The sequence below is a fragment of the Serinus canaria genome, chromosome 7 (genome assembly GCF_022539315.1).
Source record: "Serinus canaria isolate serCan28SL12 chromosome 7, serCan2020, whole genome shotgun sequence".
In the NCBI taxonomy this organism is placed as follows: Eukaryota; Metazoa; Chordata; class Aves; order Passeriformes; family Fringillidae; genus Serinus; species Serinus canaria.
Window position 1 is genome coordinate 18,418,991 of NC_066321.1, and position 27,496 is coordinate 18,446,486.

At 40.2% G+C, this 27,496-nt stretch overlaps 1 protein-coding gene across 2 annotated transcripts in view; it reads left to right on the top strand.

Moving 5' to 3' along the window:
* The first annotated feature begins 2,375 nt into the window (after positions 1-2,375).
* The window catches only part of B3GALT1 (beta-1,3-galactosyltransferase 1), a 153,939-nt gene continuing 128,818 nt past the window's right edge, over positions 2,376-27,496 (top strand). The window contains exons 1-2 of one of the 2 annotated variants that reach the window (XM_050977019.1): positions 2,376-2,444; positions 8,581-8,738. The gene's annotated coding sequence lies outside the window, so the exon portion shown is untranslated. The remainder of the gene's footprint in view (positions 2,445-8,580; positions 8,739-27,496) is intronic. The other variant, XM_050977020.1, reaches the window with a different exon arrangement.

A 27,496-nucleotide genomic window follows, 5' to 3' on the forward strand; every position in this document is an offset into this window, starting at 1 on the left:
ATTTCCTCCTTCTCTGCAGGAGTTATAAAGCTATAACCATGCAATGCTCTAGTCAGTTCTATATTATTTGTAAAACTGTCCACAGTAAATAAAATGTGCTGGGTTTTGGGTTTCTTTTAAGATAACAACATGGCTGATATCAAAAGTTTAAAAAATCCTGCTTTAACAAAGAGTAAAAAACCTGATACCTTTTCTTAAGTGTATAGTGCTACTATTAAAAATGTACTTTCTCAAGGCTTGACTCAGTTCCTGAAGTAATAAAAATATTTCCTAGAAGAAATCATCTCTGAGTGAGCTGTTGCACAGTGTCTAAGCACGTGAGCCTTAAAAACATTTCTCCTTATTTCATTCCAAACAAAAGTGGGTGCATTGAGTCTTCACACTGGACACAGAAAACTCAATTGCCACCAAAAAAAAAAAAAAAAAAAAGGTCAACTGTTGAAGAGGGTGAGGTGAAGGGCATGACTTTCACATTGTTTAACAGTACTAGCAGTTCTGAACTCAGCACAGATGAGGGTACCTGCATCTGGTGCAACTAAACAAGGAATTCTGTCTATAAATTCGATCTAACATTGGCATCAACAATATTTCATTAAGGTATTAACAAACATTTACTTGTGACCAGATTAACTTGATAGATTATTTGATGTTAGAAACCTTTCCTATTAGGCATGAAATACAATGGCAAGCCACTAGGAATCAATAAATCTCCACACCCTTTTGAATCAGCAAAGAAAGTACAGAATGAGGCAAGGGGTTCGACTGGACATGCAAATTCCAAAACAGTGGGTAAAGACCACCAACACTGAAAGGAACCCAGCAGTTAAATACGTTTCTGAAACATTTTCAAGCATTCCACCTTGCTTTTTAGACAGACTGGAAAAGGGGAAGACACATTTATTATTTGTATAACTGAAATCTTAAGAGTCTAATAATTATTAGTTCTAGAAGAAGAGTAATAATGTAGTTGAAGATGTTGTACTCCACTCCTGCTGTTACATTCCCCCTTCCCCTGCTCCCCTGATCTCTTGATCAGTTTCATTCCCCCGTAATGTGAAGGGGTGATAAGTGACTTTGTGAGCATTTGGAGTCTTTGGCCAGGAGTACTCTAATATTCAGGTTTATGATTTCTTCCACCTCCTCTAGTTTCCCCTTAAGATCATTTTTATCTTTGCAAGCACACTTTTCTACCTTTTTCTTTCTTCGCTGGTTTGCAGCTCTAATTCTCCACCAGAATTTAATATGCTACCTTTTAGGTATGTCAGGTACTTTGCAACCTCCAAACCCACTTTCCTCCAGCTCCAGACCCGCATTTCTTTAGTGACCGAAGATGAGCCGTTTATCACCACGGGCCTCCAGTACCAAGCCCATGCCCCTTTCCTTAGTGCCTTATAGCAATAATCCTCCATGGCCCATGCTCGATCTTCTTCTCCAGGGCCTGTGGTACCCCAGCCGACCCCTGCACCTCTAGAGTACATCACTGTGGTCAGCGCGCAGAACACCTCCGCCTACCCAGAGTAACAACACTGCAAACCTATGGACGCACCACAGAAACAAAAGTTAGAAACAGCCACCTGGTCCACTGGCAAAAACCGCTGCTACAGCTGAACCAGTTTAAACACAGGTGCGGGCAGGTGGGGCACCGCCAGTGGGACAAGTTGTGAGGCCTTGCAAGCCCCGTAGCGCAGTGAGGGTAGCGATGGAGGGTCCCGCACCGCACCGCGGCGAGGCGGCCGCCGAGGACGCGCTCCTGTGCCCGCCGGGCCGCGCCAAGGTCGGCGGCAGCCGCCAGCAGCTGCGGGAGGATGCCTGCGGACACGGATTCAGCGCAGTGGGATTTCCCTGTAAAAAAGACATCTTCTTCCACTAATTTTTTCTTATTTTAAACAAAGCGCCCCGGTGTGAAGCTCCATACTCCTGTGCACGCGGGGAGCGGGCAGGCACACGCTCCCCACCGGCACGGCCGGCCCTCAGCCCGCTCCCGTTTTCCAGAGCGGCTGGGGATGGGCAAGGGTGGCCCAGCCGCGCGCGTTCCCACCGCCGGCACTCTCTGCCGGGGCCGCAGCGCGTCCCGGAGAGCCCGCGGCGCTGCCCCGCGGGGACACCGAGCACAGCGCCCGGCGGGGACACCGACCGCGGGCACACGGGCGGCACGGCCCCGGAGCGGCTCCCGCTGCCCGGAAGCGGCGCTGCCGCGAGGAGCGGCTCCCATTGGCCCGTTCCCGTCACGCCGTCCCGCCCCCTCGGCGCGGCGCGGGCGGCCATTGGCTGCCGGCGGTGCCAGTCGGCGAGGGCGAGCTCCGCCGGTGCCCGCGCTGCGCTCCCGCGCGGCGCGCGCTCTGCCGGCTGGTGCGGCTGCGGGCGGAGCAGGGATGCGCCCCGGCTGCGGGAGCGCGGCGCGGAGCGGCGGCAGCCCAGGTGGCCGAGGGCGGCGAGCGCGGCCGGTAAGGTCCGGCGGGGGATGCCCATCGTCGTGTGCATCCCTTGCGTACGGTGCTGAAGGGGCGGCCGGCAGCGCCGGGCAGCGGTGCCGGCACAGGCGGAACGGCGAGCGGGCGGGATGCCGGGATGCCGGGGGCGGCCGGCGGCGCTGGGCCGCGGCGGGCAGGGGTCGCGGGCGGGCGCGGTCCCCCACTGCCCCTCGCCGTGCCCTTCGGCGCGGGGGTCCCCGGGCGGGACCGGCGGTGCGGTGGGAACTTCGTCTGTGCCCGCCCGGCGAGCGGCGGCCGGCGGTGCCTGCGGGCGCTGCGGCGGGGGGCGACATCAGCCCTCCAGTAGGGGCTGCGGCGCTGCCCCTCGCTCTGCCGCCTCGGGAGCGCCGCCGAACCGTGCTGCCGAACGGGGGCCCCGGCGTTGCCGCCGGGAGTGCCGGCTGGACAGGCGGTGTGGCGGGTCCCGGCCACGGCGCTGCCCCGGGCGCGGCTGTCCCCGCTCGGTAGCGGCGGCCGGCAGCGCGGACGCGCCCCGGGCCCGCGCTGGGGGCGCTCAGAGCGGCCGCGCTGCTCTTGGGGCGGCGCGATGAACTTCCCTTCAAGGGAGGATGGTACTCGAAGGGCTCCCGGACGCTCGGCGAGGACGGTCACACAACCGAAGGCGGCAGCGGTGGTGGTGTGGCCGCAGACTGGATCTTAAAGTTGCCACCACAGTTAGCTTAAAGAAAAGTTATTTTAAAGTAATCGTATCGGTGACGGCTGATACATGACCACTGGCTATTGAGACGGAGGAATTAGAAAGAGGAAATCCCGTTTATCCCTATGCACTCCTTTCCATTGTTCTTCAACCTACTGTACTTTTAGTGATAAAGGCAATATTGGAAGGCTTTGAAGTGTTGTCAAATCTTCTTAATTTAGATAAAAAAAGGCTTTAGATGTTCTTTAGAGATGTCGTTGTAAACATTAAGTATCTTGATTATATAACATTTCAAGGAATCTGCCAGGATGTTGCCAGACTTTGTGATGAAGAACCTGATCTGCCAGTCATGGAAATAAAGAGGAGTTTTGACATTGATTCGGTAGGAAGCAGGACGGCATCCACAATTAACAGACCAAGAGAAATTAGTTTGTGTTATCTGTTGGTTATTTTGCATTTGGTTATTTGCAGGGTTTGGGTATTTCAAACATTTAAACACTGTCTGCAGAAAATGTAAAGAGCTTTTTGTTTGATTTGGGGTTTTTTTTTTTTTTTGGTTCCTCTGTACCTTTAAGTTTCCTTTTTTACTTTCTAGGAGTGTATTGATCTTGTTCACTCTTTCTTGATAGAGTATTCTGATCAGTTAGTTATAAGGACATGTTCAATCACGTGATGCATAATGTGTTTTCAGAAAGGTTTTAAATCATGAGAGATGCAAGGGTGAATAACCAGTGCAAACACCATTGTAACACATACATGCCCTGCTTTGGGGAGCTGAAGCCCATTTTTACAGCTGTGGGAAAGGCACAGGTAAGTGTAAAAGATTTGAGGTGTGGAATTTAAAGCTGACACAGGATAAATATTGTTCCCTCCCTGCATAGTTACCCACTAAATAACATTTTTGGCAGAATATAAATTGCTAATGAAATTTCAGTTTTTGTACATTTCTAATTCTGGATAGATCTATACAGGTTCAGCAAATATCATATTGTCAAATCAGTTTTTCAGGAACCTCAGTTAACCTGATTCAGTGTCATCAGAGTGTTTTAGATTATGGTAGAGAACACTCCTCATGCAAGTATGTCACACACAGCCACGATGCAATGTCTGAGATGCACTCAGTTTTGCTCATCTGCCTCATAACATCACCCATTTTTACCTTATGTGCTTTTAGGAAAGAAAATCCCAAGTTTTTGTGGTTGCTTTGTGGAAGAGAGCAGTGAAATCTATATAAATTACAGGCTGAAAACACTTAAGTTTTCTCCCCACCCTGCCTTGTGAGTGACACCAAAATTTAATTTAAAAATTTAGTTTGTGAATGGGTAAACTGTAGAACCTTCAGCTCATGAGCAGACTGTATTTGTGACAGTCATTTCAGTGGGGTTGTTCCCAAGAGAACATGCATGCAGGAGAATGTATGCCAGTGTATTTGCTACATCTTTGTCTTAAATACCTTTTTTCCATGCACAATTCTAAGGAAACCTTTTGTAAAACATCAAAATATTTCAATGGTGTCATTTTCAGAAGGGTGCTTGATTCAGTGTTTATTCATCTTCTTTGTCTGCTAGTAAATAATGAAACTTTTTGGAGCAGCAGTCATTCCACCACTGAAATCAATATAAGTGTATCAAGTATTTACTTGTTAAAAATATTAATCAGCTGTAGACTTATGAATATTAATAAATATTATAGTTAAATAATGCTCATACGTAGTTAAAAGTTAGAGGAGAATGCAAAAGTTTCAGAAATTCTTAGCTTGCTTTTCACAGTTTTCTTCTATATAAAAGTCCATCTGTGTGCCTCCCAACACTCAGAGATATCCTGAACTTCCCTAAGCTGCTTTTGTAGTAGTAATTTTCACAGGGTAGTTTCACTATATGTCACATAGTAAGAAATCTGGAACTGGAGCAGTCAATTCTGTCATGTTCTCCACCCTGTTGCTTATTTAGTTAAATAGATAAAGATGGACAATAAAATATTACTGATGTAATTTGCCATGACTAGTAGGAAAATTATTTCTTTTACTACAGCTAGGGAAAACAAGTGGAGTGCTTTTTAGAAGTGTATTTTAGAAATCAGTACATATGTACATTCAGTTGAATGAATGGAGATGCAGAAGCTCAGGGAAAAGATGAATGAATGCTGTATCTCCTAGTTGTATTAGATTATACAAATGGTACACTGATCTGGTTTTGAACTGCAGTTAAAATATGGACTCACAGCTGTTAGCTGAGTCTCCATCAAACACAGCAACTCTAAATGCTGATGTGTGGCAGCTCTGCAGAACTCCAGGTTCACAGAAGTATAAAATGCCTCAGCACCCAAGTGTTGCCTTTGTTGCTTACCCCCAGGCCTCAGATGTTTGCAAACAGTGATAGTATCTGCTGCTGCCATACAGTGCCATGGGCACAGTGACCGAGAGGGCTCTGCTTGAGCACCTCTGTCTCCTGAGAATGCCTTTCAAGGAACTTAGAAAAGATACTCTTCAACAGGAATTCAGCTCCCAGTGCTGAGAACACAGCTCTTCAACAGAGGGAGAGAGGCAAAGATGGGCAGGTTGTTCTTAGACTGACAGACTGCAGATATATTGGTGGAAGAGATCACAACAGGAGAAAGAAAGGATCTACAAGAGCCTTGGGCCTGTTTGTGCCTACTTGTAATACAGAGATGAATCAAGGTGTGATAATGAATGAATTACAGATCTCAATTACAAGACACCCCTCTTCTTGTATCACTACCTAAACCATAAAATTGCCAGGTATTGCATGTGTAGTGGGGAGTGTGCACTTTTTAACCCTCTTGCATTCTGATTTCTGTAGCTCTCAATTCAAACTCCCAAACTAGTGGGAATAATCCAGATATCTGCAATAGTAACTCATCAAAACTATTATTCCCTTAAGGATTAAAAAGTGTAATTTAATGCTTATATAAGTGTATAATTTAATGTATCACTACAAATATTTATGAAATACATAAGTATGCATTTTTGCACTAGAAGAAGTTACCAAATACTGGTGAGGGAGCTAATGTTGAAGAGTGCAGTGAACGAAGAAACTGCTATATAACTGAAATCTTGTGAGAATACTGTTGAGCTACATTGATTCATTTCTGTGGAGTGTTGCCAGCATACCTTCTCCCTTTGCAGGTGTTCTGTATTATCAGTGGTCTCAAAATATTGTAATTATAATATGTCTATTTCATGTATAAACAGTTTCTGTAGAGGAAGGCAGAAAACACCCCATAGATACTGGCTTTTGCACTCAGTTTTTTAAGACTATTGTTTGAGAACCAGTAAGCTTTAACTGTTACTGTATTTTGAGACTTACTTTAGTAAAAATGTGAATGACTTACATGGCTAACCTTGCTTCCCTTTGAGCAGTTCTGCAGCTCAGCTCTTTGAAGGGCTGATGTTTGTTTCTTTTGTCCCTCAGCAGGTGGCTACAGTTTCACTGAAACAGCTGATCTTGCTGTGGAACAACATCTGTAGCTTTCTGGGGTCACGCTGCTTGAAGTAATGCAAATATTTCCTCCTGGGCCTGATCCTTGTTTTTGTTTAAAGATAGAGTACTAATTTATTGCTTAGCATAGGATGTTGTGTTGGAATTTATACTGAAGGACTGCTGTTTTTCAAATCTGACCTCCATCTTTCACAGCTGCTAAGAAGTAGGGGTGTAACCTTCCTGGCTTTTTCAGAGCTCAATAGAAGATCCTAAAGGCAACTGAAGAACATCAGAAGAGCTCTGCTGGGTCAGATCAGTGGAGCTTCAGACTTAGGGTTCAGTCTCTGACAGTGACATTAAGGGATGCTGCTAGGGACTATACACAAACCTAGCTGTTTCATGAACCTGTTCTCTTGTGCTCTTCCTGCATACTTGTTTGTCACATTACAGATCCTGGGTACATATCTGCTCTGTGGTTTTAGAGCCCATTTGTGGACTGGCAGACCAAGAACCTTTCAAAGTTGCTGATGCTTTACTATCTTCACAACCTCATGTGGCAGCAAGTTCCAGAAGCTTACTACTACCTTTGTAAAGAAGCACTTAATTCTTTATAAACTGATGTTGTGCTAGCTTTGTAAAAGGTCCCTTAGTTCTACTACTGAAGGATTTAGGCAAGCCGCTTTACTTTAGTTTATTAACCATCTTCATGATTTGATTGATCATATCTTGCTTCAGTCTTCTTTTCTAGCTAAAGAGCTCCTCAAGTCTCTTTTTCTAAGGCAGGCACTCCATCCTTGTGGTATTTAGTTCTCTGCCTAGAGTCTTTTTTGAGATGCAGAGACCAGAAGTACTTGAGACATAGATGGACCAAGGTTGTATAAATGTGCACTGTTTTCTTCTCAATGCCTTTCCTTGTGATACCAAATAATTTGCTAAGGGGTTTCTTGCTGTTGTACATAAGGATCTGTCAATAATGACTGCTGGATTTTTTTTCTCCAGTCATTTGTCAGCATGGTGTGTTTGTGACTGAGATTATTTTCCATCAGATGTATTAGCCTACATGTATCTATACTGAAACTCATATGTCATCTTTTTTCCTCTCTGAGTCCTGTACAGTGCTTCTGGAGCTCTTTGCCACCACGGTGGCATTAGTTCTGTGCTCAAAGACAACTTCTTGTCTCTCCATTATCATACCTTATGAGGTTTTTTCATGTATGTCTGTGAGGAATAAAAGTGCCATGGCATATCAGACAAGGGTGTTATAGATTTAAAACCCATTGGAATGTAACACAGGCTTTGTTTTTTTGTTGGGTTGTTTCTTTTTTTTTGGCACCTCAGTAAACTCAGGTTAATGCAGTGTCTAGAAATGCAGATCACATAAACAGAAAGAAAACTCTAAAAAACACCATTCCTGGCACTTATTCCAACTGCAATGAAAGGGGAAGTGAGAATGGTGGTATATGGTATTTGATCAATGTTGATTGCTGTTAAAATTATTTTTAATTAAAACCAAGAAGCTTTTAAAAATACTGGAGTGCAAAGTGATATTTACTCAAATACCTTTAATGTTTCCCTAGCCTCTCTACGGATTCAATACACAACAGCCTTAACTCCAATGCTATCTAATTAATCACCTTTCATTTGTGAACTACATTTCATAGTAAGATGAAAATAATCACTAAAGCTTTTCTTCTGTTCCCTCCCAGTTGTATTAGAGGTTAGGCTGGAAGCCTGCCATATAGAAAGGATCTCTCCATGTTCCTTGTTCAAAGCCAGCCTAGTCCTTCGGCACTCAAAGCCTGCCACTTAGGAAAGCTGCTGCACTGCCAACAGCACTCAGAGTGAGGTTTAAAGAAACACCAGAAATGTATTATTAGTGTGCTGTGTTACTATTTAGTGTTAGGTAGTAATAAATGTGGTTTCACAGCAGGGCAAGTAACTCCAGCAGCCTGTCTGTGATGTTCTCCCTTCTCCCAGTCACAGTAACACCATCCTTCCTAACCCTTTGCAGAACTACTTCAGCACCTAAGTCTGGCAGAAGATCACTCCTCCGCCCTGGCCACTGATTAAAAAGCCAAAACAAAACCAGACACCCATTTCTGCCAGCTTGAATCTGCTTCACAGAGGACCTTATGAAGGCTGTGCAAGGGAGGACATAGAACTGTGAAGGTAAATGCAAGAGGAGAGCAAGATGGTTGAACAGCAGCAGTTAATAATATGTGCTTGTCAAACCCCAGTCTGAAGTGCTGTTCTGTTTCTTGATTTATTGTTGTTCAAGTACTTGGCAGAAGTACAGGACTATTTTAGTAGGCAGCCTATTGCTTTGTTAATTTAAATATTTAGCTTAAAGAATTACATTTTACTTCCTTTGAAGAAAGGCCCCAGCTGCTCTGCCACCAATTTATGAGGTCAGATGCTGTGTAAATCTGGTTGTCTAGAAGACTGTTACCAACTGTAGTTGACTGCAGCAATAGGATTCTTCTTTCATTTTGTTTTGCTCTTTAATACAGTTCATCAGAACAGCTTTTTCAAATTAGCATGTATTCAAGTACATAACAAATGTATTTCTACTACTTGCTTTTTGTCATGGGTGGTTTAAAGTTATATTCCTGATCTATTGAATGGGTGCTGTTTGCTGGAATCTGTAGCAACCAAAAGAAGGCAGTTTGCCAAAGAAAAAGGGTTTGCTGTATTTCATTTGTATGGTGTGCTTGAAACCCACCCAATGCTACTTCGTGACAACTGTGTACAAGTAGCTACAAAGTCAAAACAGCTTTCTGTTGGCTGATGCAGCTCAAATTAGTTCAGTGAGCTCATGGTAGCCTGCAAGGATGTCAGGGATGGACATGAACACTGTCAGCCTGCGCAGTGCTTTTCAGACCCAGTACTTACAGGCCACAGTGGTGATCATTGCTGAATCTGTGCTGAACACATTTGGCAGCAGTGATAGAGCAGTGCCAAATGTGCTGCTTATCTGCCTTAAACAGACTATCATTGTAAAAAGTGGAACTTGTGTTCCATTGTTCAATTCTGACAATATCTTCTCGAGTTAAGATGTGTGCATTCATCTAACATTTTTATAAGATACTTCAGAATCATCAGCCACATTTTACTACAGTCTTCCCTAGAAAAATACTCAGATGGTACAATGTACAATGGTACATGTAAATTAAAAATATTCTAAGTTAATTTCTTTCATAGGTGTACTTTTTCATAAAGTCTGTTAGGCAGCTAGTGAGAGTGGCATTAGTACAGTGATAGCATTGTACTATAAAAATCCATTATATTAAAGTTTACCTAAAGCTTTCAGCATTTGCAATATTTTTCCATGTAGAAAAGTAACACATTTAACTTGGATTTCAGACTTTGTAGTAAAGCCACTGGTTTTTCTTTTTGCCAAGCTGTTGAGTATGCTAGATTTTTGTTACAAGGCCATAGAAAATAGCACAAATATAATCATAAACCAAATTCTGTTATATGTAGTTTACACTGTATTTGCTTAAAATAAGCTAGGCAGTAACAAAGCACTGCTAAAAGTTGGCTAAAAGATTCAAATACATGAGGTTTTCATCACAAGAATTAAACTTCAAACCAAAGTTTCTCACCGAGTTAGTGGCAACTCAGTCATGTTGAGTCTGATGTCTCTGATTTACTTGTTTGGGATTCTCCTCTACCCAGTTTGTTAAAGAGCACATTACTTCTTCTGCTCTGAAATACTTTGACACAAATGTTTTGCTGTGTCGCAGCTAAGGTGAAAAAATGTTTTGTAAACCCTGAAGAGACTGGCCTTCAAACAAAATTCTAGTTAATCTAAGAACTAATTTGTAGAAGTTCTGTATTGTTAATTAATTTCATTAATTAACAATACAGAATAGTTCTGTATTGTTAATTAATTTTCAGTAGGGAAATAAATTAAAGACTTCTGGTATTGCTGCTGATGCCAAACATAAACAGACTAAATTCTGTTGAGAAGTTCCAAAATAAGATATGTACTGTGATTTGTTTTTTTATTTGCAGAGAAGAAACAGTAATTCTTTGTCTTTAAGACTAGGTATTGATACCAGGTGAAGTCCCCTGCAAACTGATTTTGGTACTGCAGCTCACATTCTAAAATTGCTCTTTATCATCTGACACAATGAGAGCTTTAATCTTATGAACAATCATGACAAAAGTAGGTAGCAGGAGAATTTAGTAGTAAAAACAGAAAAGCTCACCTGCAGGTTTTGGGAGAGGAAAGTCATGCACAGCATCAGCTGTCCACTTGCAGACTTTTTTTTCATTTCAGTTTTCTGAAACAAAATTAATTCTTTTAAGAATGTAAAATGACACCGCAAAACAGCTCAGTAAAAATTCACAGAAAATAATGAGTCAAGAGTAATAGGCTTTCCTGTGCAGGTGTTCCACTTGTCTTGGGTATCAGGCTATGCATCAAGTCATAGTAAAATGTGTAAATGAATGTGGATGATGCAGCAGAAGTGGTGCCTCATACAACAAGCAGTCTGTCACTGTAGGCTTCTGCTAGGTTCTGTTTGTCCTGCAAGGATTTATCAGAACAAAGACAGCCCACCTGGAGATGGAAAACTGCCCTGAGCCTCTGCCTGCTGTTGCATTTCATCAGTGGCTCTTGACTGAGGCTCTGACTGTTGCTGGCTGGGTTATTGCAGATCCCTCTGGCTGGCTGTCATGGGATCACAGCTCCACTCAGAGGCACGCAGCAAGGCACTGGAGTTTGAGCCTTGGCCAGATTTTATATCATTTTATATCATTTTAAATGATACATTACAATATTAACCCCAAAGTCTGGGGGAGTCATAGATCAGGTAATGTATCCCAGCTGAGGTCACCTGGAAATCATCTCCTTCATAATTTGAAAACGGTGAGAAAGGAAAATTTCTTTATAACCCATAAAAGTAAGCAACCTGCAAGTGCTAGTCAATGTCCCTGTTTTCTGAGCAGCCACTCAGCCAAGTTACTGCATGCTTTCCTTTTGCTGCTGGAGATGAGTGTGAGGTGATTGCTCTGTGGAGAGACTTCTGGCATGAGCAAACAAGTCACTTACAGCTGAGCAGTTCCTGTGCACTGCATACAGCTGTCAATGAAATGAAGACTCAGACCTGTTGTAATTTTTGTGTGAGACCTTTTGGGCTCAGGTGGTTTTGACTGCATGTGACCTGATATTTTGGAACTATTTAGAATTACAGTTAATGCAGTTCTTTCTATCAAGATACCAGTAAAAGTTCTGTGTGTTTTTCCCAACTTTTATAGATCTACCCAAACTTTTTAAAATTAAGGGGTTTTTCCCACCTTTCAAACTATCATTTTCATGTTGTTATCATTATTATGTTATAAACTTTTATGTTATTGGGCCAAGGTTCCACTTACACAACATGCAGTTGTTTGGAAGCAATTTTTAATCATGGTTTTAACAACATGGCTTCAAGCATTTGTATTAAAAATACCCAATTTTACATTTTAGAAAGTGTTTTGTAAGTCTCTTATAGACAAAACATGTGTGTCAGGTAGAACAAAGCAATTACCATCTTGTTGTTGAAACATCCTCTGAATAAAAAGTATGATGATTAATACCAGCAATCAGTTTTGGCATCAGTTATGGTACAAATGCTTTTAGTAAAGAAGCAGTCTTTGAGTCTGAGGGATGTGTCGAACATGTTAAGATTGCACACAGTGCAGCACACTCGTGGTGTCAGCTTTGGCTCCTGGATTCCCTGCTGCTGTGAACACCACAGCAGACCTGCTCAGACCAGAGATAATCAAAGGAGCAGTCCTGGCTGGATGGGGTGCATGTTTCAGTCCCACCATGCACATGGCATGGCCAGGAGAGTTTGTCCCAGCCCCTAGAGAGCAGCTGGGAGAGCGGGATGAGATCGATGAGATCTGCTGGCTCGGGAGGGATTTTTAGGTGCAGGGACATCCACGGGGACCTGGTGGCACTTGTACTTGGGTGGAGTTCAAGGACACTACAGCTGGGTCCCCTGAGCCTTTACCAGTGGCACCACAGCCCTGTGAGGACACTACAGACTCAAGTGGCTGTTAACTGGTTTGTGACAGCCACAACTCCTCTTGCAGAATCTCACAGAGCGTGGCCTAGCAGTTCCAAAGTGATGGTAAAAATATGGATCAGAAGTTTAATGTCAACGTTTCTCAGTTCACAAACAACCTAAATATGCTGTATATATATTTATGGAAGCCCACATTGTTAATCTGTTATGTTGTCTTGTGTGCTACCTCAGAATTCTGTAATTGTTTCCATTTTGTACAAGTTGTTCTCATGTGCCACAATTTCATAACTCACTAGATGACGTTTTTGCCTGATTTGTCAAGAAAGGCATGGTACTAATAACAGTATCTCTTCATTGTTATCTGATAGACTATTTAATGGAGGAAAATAAAGCAATTTGTTTGACTTTGATATATTCTCATTGTTGAAAAATGTTGATCTTTTGAAGATGATGAGCAGGTCTTTCATATGTAAAACCATAAAGATTGTTGTAATCTTAGTTTCTTTTACTATACAGTAGCTAGATAAGAATTTTAATGTTAGATGTATAAGTACCAGGTTATCTCATAGGATATTAAAATTTTTAAGTTGTTTTCTGTTTCAGAAGACAAAGACTTACAGTATCTTTGCATTTCTAATAGGTGGTAATATGAAAGATAACTAAAAGAGCCATGGAGATGACATGTGGTGTTTAGAAAATAATGAAACCCACATTGGTTGAATTGAGGACATAAACCTGGCAGACTGTTTCTTTCTTTAACTAGTAAAACTTAGGCTAGAAATTTTTCAATGAGATGCAATGACATGCTCAAAGACAAATAGATTTTCTGACTCTGTAAGTAATACAGTTATATTGTAATGAAAATGCAGGAGGTGTTCCCTGTGAAGCACAGCACTAATATTTCATGTATAACCAATATGGAAGTGATTAAATTGCTTTACAAGCAAAGGTTCGTAGCATGGTAACAGGAAACATTACAAGCTAATAGTGCCTCTATCTGAAGATGTATTGTTTTCTGCTAATGAAATATTGTAATAACCTTGCACACCTTTAGAGAAGAGCATCAACTGTAGCTCTCCAGAGTTATTCTTCAACCAGTATAATTACTCTGCTTAAATAATTTTTATGCAAAGAACGGTTAAAATAAACAGAACCATAAGAATGAAATGACCATTTTAAATGTTAACAAATGCATAAAAGGTGAGCGAATATATAAGTATGCAGATAGAAATAAAATATTTTTTTAAAGTAAAAGTAGTTGATTGCCAAGTGGGTTTCACATTAATATCCTTATTCAAAGCCTGCTGGACTAACTAAAAGTGATCTCCAGCACCTCAGTTAAATTCAGTCAGTCTTAAGTTCCTTCCCCTCTTCCCTAAGAATGAAAAGCCAGGACTTCCCTGAATTTCAGTCAATCCAGTTGTCAGGATTTAGGTAGCTTCAGTGTATTTAACAGCTTTCTTTAGAATACAGTGTTGCAAAGATTTATACTTTCCTTTTCCACAAAAACCGTAGGAGCATCATCAGGATAGTATCTGCACTGAATTTGTTTACTGCCAGGAACGCCTTACTCAATCTTTGCACTATATTTGTTCTGGAAATAATGAGAGAGGTAAAAAAGTGAAAACTGAGTTTGGGTGAGAAATTTAAGTAGGCAATACAGGTAATATTATAAGTTGGCATTCATTTTAAGGTTCTAAAGGAGATGTGAAATAAAATGTTCTGTTTTATAAGGATGGTTTGAGCATTGCTAGAAAGTTTGTATTTTTTTTTTATTATTTCCTCTGAGTATAAAGTTTGCAAAACTGCTTTTGATTTTTTCTCTTCTGATCCAGCTAGATTTTCATACATAGGAAGGCATTCCACATCCATATGTTCTTTGTTCCTTTAAAATATGTAACTCCTTCTTCATTTGGGGCATTCATATAACCAGTTATTTCTTTTTATGAGGAAGTTCAGAACTGAACTAAAAGCTGTTACCGACCGATTTTTGTGCCTGTTAGCTTAAAAAGGAAACAGTCTGCCCCCTCTTCTTGCTACATTATATAGTGGTATGACAATAGTTCTTTTAATTAGGTCATTAAGACATACACAGAAAACTTGACTTGGCAGACCTAAATGACATAAATGTCACAGAAAAGTCAATAGGATGTTTGTTCATGAAATGAGAACCTCACTGAACGAAAGACTGAACTGCTACTAATAAAACTTTGCATCAAGGTTGAATTCATAATACACTACCAGCTATACTGCAGTGATGAAAATGCAGTTTGAACTCCAGTGTTTGTTTAGTATGGAAGTGATGAATCCATGGCTCTAACAGAAATGCCATTTTTTGTGCCAAGCAGTTACCCAGTGACTGAAGAGGAGTACTTTGGTTCAGGAATTGGGCATCTCAGTTAGCACTGACATGGATTTATTTCAATGGCATTTTATTAAATATGCCAATTTATGAATAGTATTTGACTTCAGATGGTAGTGACACAGGACTTCTTAGAAAAAGCATTTCTGCTTCATCATGTGAGATGCTGTCTGGGATCTGTTCTAGGGTCATGAAAAAATTGGCATAAACTTGTATGTGAATTTCATTTACATTTTAGCAGAGTCAGTTTCACTGAAGGGTTCCAAAGAAGATTCTGGAAGTGTAGTCACAAAACACATGCTTTGCTTTTTATCAGAGGTATCTGTCAGCAGAGTGGGGGTGGCTGTTGTCCTGTTCAACTGAAAGGACAGATTTCATTCCCAATGGTCTGTAACAGTCCCCAAGACAGAATTTCCTGAAGGGAAAGGGCAGTGCTGTTCTGCCTTTGCTATTTTCTGTGGCTAGCTAACAGGTGCTGTTTGCTCTCCTGTCCCAGAACTGCTGTCTTTTTGACCATGCACAGGGCTGCATGCCAGTGGAGGCTGATGTAGATCAGTACAAAAAGAGCAAACTAGCCTCTGCCTAAATGTGCCAGCCTGAGCAGCCTTAGACTTGAAGGCTTGGCTTCCATTGGGGAAGTTAACTGTCTGTGTAACACCCTGTTCCTAGCACAGGTGAGGAAATTCCTAAATATTGCTGGAGGGTTCTGTTCATTTGTGAAGAGCTGTTATTATTCTGGTATAACCTCTAAAATATTTTATGGTGTGTTAAAATCAATAACAATGTCACAGCAGCCACATCTTATTCATGAGGTGTGATGCATGAGCATGAGGCTGGTTGTTTTTAAACAAGGACTAATTTCTGTCTCTCCCCAGATATTAAGTTCACTTAAATAGATTCTGGATGACACAAGAAGCAACAGTCTACTTAAAAGCTCATAGTTCTTTGAAAATAATTGCAATTCCATTCAGTCTGTGAATACTGAACGTCACAAAAGACTTCAGCGTTCCACAAAATAAATCCAGGGTCTTCACTCTTTCCAGCATGCTGGCAGTTATATTTTCCACCTAACATGGATTTCTAGCTCATGATTATAATTCTTGTATAAATGGTTCATTTTTATTGGGAAGATATTTCTTGGTTTGGAAAAATACTATTTTTTCCTTGGTGCTAAAATCATTGAGGTGGAAGGTTTGCAAAAGAAACTTCAGCATCAGAACCCAAATGAGGCAAAGGGCTAAAAACCCATCTTAAGGACCATTAGTCAGAACAGTTTGATGTGATGGTAGCCAAGATTGTTTTATATATGAAGTTCATCAAACAGAAGGTTGATTTCTTTAGCTGGAAAAAATGCCTAGAGGGGTATATTTTTGCTGCAGTTGCTAGGGAGCAGCTTACACTGTATCTGTGGGATATAATGTGAGTCATGTAAAATGCACTATGCTGATAATTTACCTCAGAGTGCTTAGAGCTGAATATTACATTCATACATCTCATTGTACAAAAAACTGAAGATGAGATGGATGTTGTTGGTAATGTTAGGTGACAGAGGCACAGTGGTATACAAGGCACAGTACACTGACAGGAGTCAGTGACAGGAGCGTGTCAGTGCTACACGATCCTTAGGTGGGGCTGTGATTAGGTGAGCAGAAAATTAATGCATTGGCTAGATGGGAGGAAAGAACACAGCAGAAGAGAAGTAAAACCTGTGTTTTCATGTATTTGACAGATCCTTGGAATGAGCAAAGTCCTGAGAATCCCAAATAGTGTAGTCCTTTTTTTAAGGCCAGCTCACTTGACTGGAGGTCTGTGCTACCAGTAGTACGTGGTTTAAAAAAATGAGGATGGGAAACTGGGGGGGATCTGAGTAGCCCTGCTCCAAAGGGAAAATGCTCCCCTGCATCTGGAAACAAAACTGCTTAGCTATGAACTGTCAACATCTGTAATGTAAGCCTCTATAATTACTTGGTTACAGGACTTTGTAATTTTATTTCACTATCTGTCAAATTGGAATTATTTTGGTTGAAAACACAGTTTGAACAGTCCAATATTATTAAAACTGTAAATGCAATACATAAATTATACAGCTATAAGATTGCTTACTTGCTTTTATAGCAAGCATTAAGCATTTCCAAAAATTATCAAAATATTGCGGTAGATTTGCATTTTCATCTAATAGTTAAAATCTCACTAATATTTTTTCCTTACTGCATCAATACAGTGATGCTGTCTTTAAGTTAATTTCTTCACTCATTTAAGCACTGGTGCAAGTTTGTCTCACATACTGGACACAGAGATCGAGTGTGTTTTCCTCAGCAATTACTGCATTTGTTCAAAGTGAATTAGAAAATCAAAAATGTTAGGGATGCTCTTTAATTAGATGATTAAAGAACCCAGCAAGCAGTGTGATGTTCAGGTAAAAACAAAAGGTATTCTTTAGCATTTTCAGGCCATAGAATTCAGACAGGACTTGAGTTGTACTGTGCCACAAAAGGATCTGCCGTTTCTTGAAATCCTGTATGGCAAATATTTATGGTTTTCAAGTCATTTTATCCTTCCAGGCTCAGCTGCCTCACCTTGAAAGATGCTTTCAATAAGCAATCTCACAGTAAGCTGTCTGAAAACATGATGCTATTCCTAACAACAATTTGGAACCCATTGGATTTGGCCTTCACAAAACTTTGTGAACAGACACTATCAAAATGCAGCTGAAATTAATGAAGTTATGTACACTAGATACACTAAGATTTTAAAAAAACCCTTTCATAATCTGCTTTTGAAGTTAATTAACTTCTCCAACCTTTTCTAAATATTAGAGGGGTTTTTTTTCCTTCTCTAATCAGCCTTTGACTCTTCCAACAGTTTAGCTCCTCTAAGTTTTTCATAAAGGTCCAACTTTTTTTCTTCCCAAAGATTACTTTTGGTATTGAAGAAACATCTCAAATTGATTCCAAAGGCTCTGTTCAGAGTACAGTCTTTAAGTGATACCTTCTTTTGAATAGATTTGTTCCCCATGCATTGTTCTGAGAAGCAGTTTCTAATTTCTGAAATGTTTCTTTTTAAATAAAATACAATAACTTTCCTCTGTAGTTCTTATATTTTTATAATAGAATTGATTATAGTTTTATAATCTGTAATTGTTATATACATTCACATGTTTTTCACTTAGCTGTTTGGGTTTTTGTGAATGAAGGATGTAAAATTAATAATTCAAAAGAAAACAGGACTGGACATTGTAACTGCTGCTGTATATAGTTGTCTGCTATCCCACTTTTGTTCTACTTCACTTCTGAAATAGCATAATGCATTTCTGTTAGTAACACAAAGAAAAATACTCTGTAAAGAAACAGTCTGAAAATATTTTAATCTGTCTCTTAAAATATGAAGTACATTATTTCTATTCCTTCTTTCCTTCTATTCAGTTTAAGTGTTCAGACTTGGACAATGGGCATGGGAAACACCAAGGCAGAGTCAAATACTTTTGCTTTTCTTGGTACAATGAAAATATCTACCTGTTGTTGCTTATCTCTCAGAGATAATTTTTTTCAGTTGAAATGTTTGGTACTTACAAGAAGATTGTTGGGATTTTTTACCAGTAATGATCCTAATAGCCATATAAACAGTTTCTAAAATAACCTTGAAAATTCTGTATAAAAGCTACCTAGGACTAAGACATTGTTATGCATTCTTTCTGAAGCATTAGAGCAGCAAGAAAATCACTAATTGTACTTTGGCATTTTTCAAGTCTTTTTTTTTTTTGCCCTGGATAATGCCTATTTTATTTAATGTACCAGATGGGAAGTTGCACCTCTGCTACAACTTTTTTGTATTAAATTTGTAGTTTGCTTTCCAACTAACTTAACTCTGTGGAAAGGACAGTTGCATTTTACAAACCTGAAGCAGATTTGATGCAAAGTACTGGATCCAAATAGCTAATGTCTTATGGGAGGAAGGGGCAAAAGTTGGAAAACAGGTCTAGAACTGAAACAGAAATGTTTAAATGGAATGTAATTTGCCCATTCTAAATCACAGTGCTGTCTGGATCTCTTAGCCATAAATTAATATCTATTTTTCCTAAAGTCCAGCTCTAATTTCTTATCACCTTTTTGTAAAACTAGACAAAATTTTGTTCTATCTTGTTTAAAAACAACCCTCTCAATCTGCAAATGCCACCTGAGTTTTCAAATATTCACAGACACCATACTCAATATTACATAATGAAATAATAGTTTTCTTTTATGTCTGTTGCCATGGTTTAACCCCAGCCAGCAACCAAATGTCAAACAGCTGCATTAGATATATGAATTCTAGGGTATGTCTGCATTTGTAACTTTTGCTGTCAAGCAAAAACATTTTTAAAGGGAGGGAAATATCTTCTAGTAAGCTGTATTTTCACAGTCTTTAGTTTCTAATCTGATGGGATTGTTGACAATCCTCTTGATTGATTTCTTAGGTCAACTGAGAATTCAGGTTTTCATCACAAACAAAAATTTATAAAGTCAAAATGTCTTTGCACTTCCTGTACTTTTTCATTTTTAAATACTACTACAGAGGAAAACAATATGGTAATGGTAGTAGGTTCTAATTTTACCAGCCATGATACTTCTTGTTGATTTTGTTGGGAAAAAACAATTAAGTAGGCTTTGGCACTGAGCTGTTAAGCTCAGATATTTACAGGAGGCAAAGTGAACATCTGTGAACTCTCTATTTCCAGAGGAGCAGTCACCCAAAAAGTGTAGGCACTTAAATGCAAATCCTGAGCCCTCTGAGGAAAATGTTCAGGAATTTGAGGTGTGGCATAGGAAAACACTGGAATGCTGCTTCTGCTCCTGTAATAAATATCTATAGCTAGTGTGTCTGAGCTGGCTGAAGTGTCCATTCAGGTAGTTTGGCTGGTTTACACCACATACATAGAGTTTGAAATGGCCAGAGATAGCAATGGTGTGACCAGAGGAGGAATTCAAAGCTGTACTTCAAGGTGAACTCATGACCTCTTCAGTGCCATATATCTGCAGTCCTAATGTTGCATTGTTCCTGATGAACATCTTACCTAGACAGTAGCTGCATGTTTACAAAGGGCTGAAGGGACTCTGGGCTGCCCACAGACAGTGACTGTGGAAGGGACAATCCTTCCCTGCTCTTTTGTGTTGGAATCACAGGCCAGGACTGGAAGCTGCTTCAGGGTGACAGCTCTGTATCTGCTCAAGGATACAGCCTACAGCAGTAGACCTCTACATTTTAATTTTGGTACTATATGTGCTTACACATACATTAAAAAGTTTGGCCTTGCTGTGCAGAAGTGATCCAGAGATTCTGAACAGTAGTGAATCATCTTATTCTGCCATTACACCCTTAATTTTCACTACAGTGTTTATCCCAGCATTTCCACCCAGCTCTGGGATGGCTGTAAATTGGTTATTCAAGTTGTAAGAGGAAGAAAATAACCTAGAACAGCGAGACAAAATAGAATATACAGTGAATCACAGCCAAGGTCTAACAATGCTGTTCCTCCTAATAAAGACTCTACTATTGCTGCTCAGCAAGCAAATACTAGATTTCAAACAATACCTTTGGCTCATTACATTCCCTTAGTCCCCCCCATAGCTCTATTTTCTGAAAGAAATGATGTTTCTACAGTGTAGTTCATATAAATTAGATAATCCTACCAAATGGTTGGATTGTGCAAGAGAGACCAGGTTGTCTCCAGCTGCCTGAGGATGGAGGTGAGGTTGGACAAAGCAGATAGCTGCATTTCAGTCAATAATAGAATAATTTAAGGTGAATTGTGTTAAATGTGTTAAATGTGACTAGTGTCAGTCTGCTCAGGCAGTTCCTGCCTGCACCTCCCTGTGCACAGACCAGCTTCTCTTTCTGTGTAAGAAAGCCACAGACCTGTGTAGATCCTTTCAATGACTATTACACTTGGCAGAGACTGACCACCCAGTTTCCTTCAGGTGGCTGCATTGTGGCATCAAGTTTTAAGTCTTGGTTGACCTCTGTTTCCAGCTCTAAGGATTGTAAGTCAGGCATGAATTAAGTTATGTTGCCAAGATCTCCTTAATGCAACTTTTAAAGGTAAATAAAGTTGCAGGAGTTGCACTGCAAGTGAGCTTTGTTGTGATCGTGTCCTTTGGTAGGTGTCTCCTTCTCTGGAGATACTCAGAACCTCCCTGGAGGTGATCCTGTGTAACCTGCTCCAAGTAATCCATCTTTGACTAGATGGACCTTCCAACATCAATGATTCTGTGATTCTGCATTCCTCTGGGAATGAAGCTGGGAACTGTGATTGTTTTTGGCCTTTCTTAAACTGCTGAAGGTGCCTAAATCAGTAACACTGCCTTAATTTAGCAGTTGCATTTAAAAGGCAAGCAAGAAGACCCCCTGAGGAGCTCCATCATTGTAGTCTGCAGTCACATCATTGTGACTCTTGCAGATTCTGAGGTGCTGGACAGCCCTCAGAGGCTCCATGTGGGTTATGTTTGTTTAGTGCAGACTTGGTTCTGCTGTTTGTTGTTGGGGTTTTTTTAACTGCCAACTAATCTTGAGGAAACTTGAGATCAGCATTTCCTTGATGATAAATGAAGGAAGTAAACAACTAAGAGCTCCTTGTCTGCTTTTCTGAAGTATGGCACCACTCAGATAGCTAGGATAGCATCCATGGAAAAGCAGGCTTATTTGCACTTTCCCACCCTCCAGGTGCTGTGTTTGGTACCACAGGATATGGGGTCAGGATGGTGTGCCACAATTATTCATTCATTGACAAATGAGACTTCCATGAACAGCAAAGGGAGTTTTGTTCACCAATAGAATGTGAGGCTGTGCAAGGATCTTTCAATAGTGCTGCACAGGGGATCTCTTCTATACCTGCCTTAGAGAATCCTAAATAACAGATTGTTGTTTCCCTTTCCTAGGACAGAAATAGGCATGGAATATTGAGAGCTTGTATTCAAAAGAGAGGCCTCTAAAGTCACAAATCATTTATCAGTAATGTATGATTTGTGCCCATTTTTTTTGTGTCTGGCTCATTTCCCCCAAACTTTACAAGGATTTTCTGTGGTCTGATCTATTCCAGGTGTTCAAAACTAAACAGAACAATTGTACTACCTATATATTTTGTAGTCTTCATGAATTTGTTTGGATTCACAGCCCTCTGAAATTATAAAAAAGTGTATCTGATAAAGATACACCTTTCTGATAACAGCAGTTTAATTAAGCATTGTTTTTCACCAAAATTGGTGGTCCAGAAAATTACAAATAATTGAAATTATAAATCACTGTTAATACTAATTAAAGTCAAGATTACTGTCTGCCACTTGCATTCTTTGTTAGATAACTGATGACAGAAGGATGGGTATGAAATACTGGTATGACAGTCCAGGCCTCCTTGGCCCTGCTGCCAGCCCTTTATCATTAACTCAAGTAGGAAACTTGGCAGGTGAAGTTGGGTTTGTGACCCTTGGAGAAGGGCATCTTCCTTTGACAGAAGGACCTGTTTCAAACCACAAGTCAGGAACAGGATTAATAGGTGTGAAAAGCAGTTGTGTGCAGACCACAGCAAGCATGGAAAAGGTGAAGGCAAGATTCAAGGGCCAGACAAACAGTAAGGCAGAACAATGAAGAAAGCTGTGTGGTTATGTGACTGCTACTTTGTTAGCTGTAGTGCATAGAAAATGGAAGGAGTTGGTCATTAGGTTATTTTGGAAACCTCAAAAAAGCCCCAAACCCACAAACAAAAAAAACAACAACAACAAGCAAGACCAAATCAAAAGAAACTGAAAAAAACCCAACCAAACCAAAAACCCACTGAGGAAAACCTATTGCTCTCTACCTCTGCATTTAACATGAAATTATTTTAAGTTTTTTTATTTACTCCTGAACACTGGAGTACATTGTCTAACACAGGAATCTTCATACAAAGGGCAAGAAACAGCAGTGACACCTGGATAAATGTCTAAACCCCACTGTATGATCATAGGCATTCAGGGACTGTACTGTGGGTCCAAACCAATTTTTTGCACAGAATGTTAAGAGCCTAGTAGACAGAAACTTTAATGGCAATTGGTACCTATAAGAGTTAGAATAATGCAGGCAATAAATAATAAGAATGATCCTGTTCAAGCCAAAGGAATACTTAGCCTGAGTAATTGTAGGGGGGGAAAGAAGTTTCTACCATTTTTATCATTTTGTTCTTCATGTGTATGTACTGGGATATCAATCAGCTTTCTTTAACTGAAGCCAGCTGGCAGGTGACACTGCAGTTTATTAACCACCAGTAAATAAAATGTTATGCTCCAGAAAAATTCAATTCCCAAATCCCACCCCTAAAAATCAATAAAGCTTCTCCTCCAGCTAAAGCATTCCTTATGAGTATTCATTTTTTAAATACAGCAATTTTTGTCACCTTTCTTAAAAATAAAGATAAAAACTAAAACCTAAATAATATTAAAAGCAATGAAAACTGTGGTACTAGAAATAAGTATCTTTTACATTTTCATAAGCATTAAACTTTTATTATTTGGGTTAACACAAAGTTATTTAAAATTAGTAAGGATGAAAAGATTTATTATATCCGTCTTTAAAAACTAAAATCATGTTTGGAATTTTGGATACTTCTACTGTAACTTTACTCTCACTCTCTGAAGTTCCTGTTCCCGAGTTAAACATCACAAGACTGGCTGCTCTGTTGAATAAGATTTTACTGCATTAAGGTATATCATAATGCACCTAAATAATGTTGGTTTTGTCAGTCAGTACCCAGCTGTGGTTTAGTTTGCAATTTCAAACTATCATGAACTAATAAAATCCAACTCCATCTTCTTTAGCTTTTACATCTTCCCTTTAAATATTTGGATGCACTCTCATTCAGGAGGTGCAGAGCAGGATGACCAGTCCAGTCCTGGAGGCACAGGGGTCTGTGTACTTTGCATCTGAACTCTACATAAGCTGCCAGATATACAAACACCTTTTCCACCTTCACTTGTATATCAAAGCTGTATTTAAATTTTCCTAGTGTTGTGGTTGTAAATTAAACCACCTGGAATTCTCTGTGTCACCTTCTGTTGCTGCCAGTGACATCTATAGGCTCGTGTGTTACAGTTTTGGCCTCAAAATAGGCTGCTGTTAACTTTTAGGATATTAACCATTCCATGCATTCCCCTTCTTTCTGATCTTTTCCAGGGGCCTCTAGAGCTCTGTACCTCAAGGGTAGTACAGCTTGCTCTTGGTGCAAACTGAAGCATTCAGCCCTTCATGGAATCAATGGAGTCTAACAACTTTATCATATAAAAATCCTTACAAAGATTCTGGGATGTTCATTGATTGACACAATATGGTCAGTTGTCCATCTGCTCTGAATTGAGGGTACAGGGAATTGTGTTACTTCCTAATCCCATGCTCCTCTTCAGAGAAGCCTGTGCAGTCTCTGAGGAAACACCTACTCAGACCCTGTTGCTTCAACCCACCTCTGTAATCAACCACCATACTTTTATGATGAATCTGGATGGAATGTAATCAAAGTCTTACAAAAATAGAAAAATATCCATATGGTATTCTAATACCTTGGCTTTTTAGCTCATGCTCACTAATACATGTTTTAGCTCAAAAAAAAAAAGGATGTAATATAGGAAGGAAAAACTGTACTTTGTTCAGGATGATGCTAATTACAAACATGCTTGAATTGGTTGTTTGGTTTGTTTTAAACTGAGCTGCTTGCATGCTCATACATTTTAGATGGCAATAATACTAATAGTACTACAACTTTAAAAAGTTATGGGGCATATTTACAATGGGAAAGAATTACCATCTTCCTGTCTTTAAGGTAAGTCATATGGACAAATGTACTTGAGCAAAAATGAGAAATAAAATATCTCCAAGTGAAGATGAAATTCAAAGAAACCATCATCAAATAAGTCTGAGATTACTTGTACGTCTTGTGTATTAAATTTGAAGCAATTCACTAAATTAAAAGGATTGGAATTATATTCATGTTATTTCTGACAGTTTCACTTTCCTGGTTTACCCCAGAACATCAAGAAGGACATTATATACTGATAAATTTTGTACCATCTTATTCAATAACTAGAAATATATTGAAGCTTACATTTCTAAGAAGCATTTACAGTAACTGCTAAAAGTTACTGCTACAGTAACTGCTAAAAGTTCTGTCCAGTGTGTGTAATGGGCTATTTGGGGTTTTTCAGTGAGAGAAAATACAGAAATATCAGAAAGAACCTGAAAGTCAAGCCAGCCATTTTCCCAGTTGTTTTTGCTTGCCTGGCAGTAGGGGTTATTGTTCTCTCCTGGGTAAGGTTTCACAGTCACTGGGAATAAAGCACAGTGTTTTTTGTGGTCCCACTCAGGAAGCCATCCTTAGTGGCTGGGATAATCCAGCAGTGGCTCCTTTCCCAGCCAGGCAGGAGCTGTGCAGCTGTGCCTTGCTCCAGGATGCAGCAGGACTCCTGCAGCTTTGGCTCAGTGACCAGCCCTGCCCTGCAGAGCAGCAGAGGCTCCTGTCCTCTGCCACTCACCAGCCTGTCTGCTACATGCATCAGCAAATACTCCCCTTGCAAAGCCATGTTTGGCACTGGAAGTCTGTGAATTTTAGTTGTGGCAGCTAACTGTTGGGACAAATGAACTCACTGTTGGGAACAAATGATGTTCCAGCACCTCTGGAAACATCATCATGTAACACTGCTGGTGCTTTTGGGTAAATCCAGGACACCAAGCTGAAGCTCTGTCTGGTTCTAGGTAGCTTCTGAGAATAAGGATTTCTTCATTCTCATAATTTCTACAAAATTATTTGCCTACATTAGAAAATGGAAACTCTACCAGGAAGACAGACAGTTTTCTGGTTTGAAAGCCTATGGGAAAAGTGAAACTAGTTTGTTTTGCCTTGTCACCTGGATGAAGAAATAAATCATGTCATGCCTTTAAGAAAAATAATCACATGTTATTCCTCCCCAAATGGTAATACTGGTGCACAGAAATGAGGAAAGCTGTATTGCACATGCTCTCTCCTGATACTGCATTTGCTTTATTCTAATTTCCATGTAAAAGGAATTACTTGCATGTTAACAATGAGAAGAAAAACCAGGACCCTTCCACCATTAGATAATCTAATGCCAAAAGCCCTGCCACAACAACTTTCCTGACATTGGTTATGAAGGGGAGACAGTCAACATCTATTATGTCGAGTTTCATCAGCCCCCACCCCAGGCATGCTGAGGTGTAGTGTGAGGGACATGGGACACAGCATTCAGCTACATTCTCCCACTGAGCTGAGAAAGTTCCACCCAAAGCCAGCACAGTGACAAAGGGGTAATTTGTAATAAAAGAGAGAGATGGTATTGACAATCTGACAGGGCAAATGCTTGTTTGCAGTGGGAATGACTTGCAGTTAGCAGATAAGGTCAGACAGAGGATGTTTCCTATCCAAGTCATCATCAGCTACAAAAAAAGTTACTACTTTCCCCTGGGCAATTGGTCTTGTCATTCACACCTCTCTTTACCATTTTTCCTGATACAAACCTGACTTTTTTTATTCTTGAAGCCTGAATGCTAACAAACACCTATATATCCTGGGCACAGAAGGTAAAGGGGGGAAAATAGAGGCTTCCATTATCTAAACCAACATTTAAATACTTAAATAAAGCAGCCAGTTCCTTAGTTTGCTCATGAGGTATTCTGGTAATTCAGTATCTTTTTCTTGACTGGATTCACAGACATTTTGCCAAGGAAGGTTCTACATTAAAATCTAGAAGACTTATATAAATATATCACTTTCTAGAGTTTATTCTTGGTTTACTTTTATGCTCTTCCAGAATCATCCCACCCATTTACTACAGGTCACTGGTCCCAGGTGAAAGTCAGGCTGTGTTACAATGAGTAGGGAAGATATCTACTTGTGTTATGCACACCCCAAAGATATTCCTCTTGGAGGAGGCAGGGAAGAAGCTCATGGATTTCTTGGCATTAATTTCTAAAAAAGACATGAAGTCTTGATGCTCCTTTTCAGCTTTGAATTTTCTGGCTAAAGCAGCATGGTACTACTCAAACCTCTTTAGTACTACTCCAGAGCTGCAGTAAAATGTCATATCCTCTTTGGGTATGTAACAACCCAACTCTGTATTAATTCCATCAAAATGGCACTCTTTTTACTCTACTCCTACCAAACCTGTCACCTGATTCATGTAAAGGAAACATTTCTGTACCTTTTAATTCCAGTTATAATCTGAAGAGTGAAACATGGCAGCATTTTAATTCAGCCTACCTTTTTTTTTTCCCTGAAAGCATCAATGAGCATCCAGAGAATGCTGGGAGATAGTGAAAGTTCTTACTGTACCTTTAATCTACTGTAAGAATCCTTTTCTTGTTAATAATACATGTGAAAGAATGAGCTTCAATGGACTGATTGGTTCCAGGTGCTCTAACTGTGTATCTCAAATGGTAACAATGAAAGCAGGGCTTTTGGAAATAGGAGAATGTATTTAAAATGTACTTTAAAAAATAATTTCATATCAATTCATTTTATGGGCACTACTCTAACC